This window comes from Nanorana parkeri, unplaced genomic scaffold (assembly GCF_000935625.1).
Source record: "Nanorana parkeri isolate BGI_ZX_2015 unplaced genomic scaffold, ASM93562v1 scaffold3222, whole genome shotgun sequence".
NCBI classification, from domain to species: Eukaryota; Metazoa; Chordata; class Amphibia; order Anura; family Dicroglossidae; genus Nanorana; species Nanorana parkeri.
Genome location: NW_017309490.1, coordinates 2,965 through 3,222, shown reverse-complemented (window position 1 = coordinate 3,222; position 258 = coordinate 2,965).

The following is a 258-nucleotide window of genomic DNA, read 5'->3' as shown; positions in this document are numbered from 1 at the left end:
GCCCCCAGTCCGAAATGTAAAAAGAGGAAATGAAAAAATATGGCCCCTCCAAAATCCTCCCCGTTCTATGGGACCCGGGAGCGAGGCAGATGACATCACTTCCGGTGCGTGAGCTGTCAGTGCCGGGCACCTGAAGCCTGCGATCTGCACTTCAATGGCTTATTTCAAGTGTATAGAGGTGACACTAGGGGTCTTTTGGAGCATCACTTTAAAGAGGACCTGTCACCACCAATCTGCTATCACATGGGGGGGGGGGGG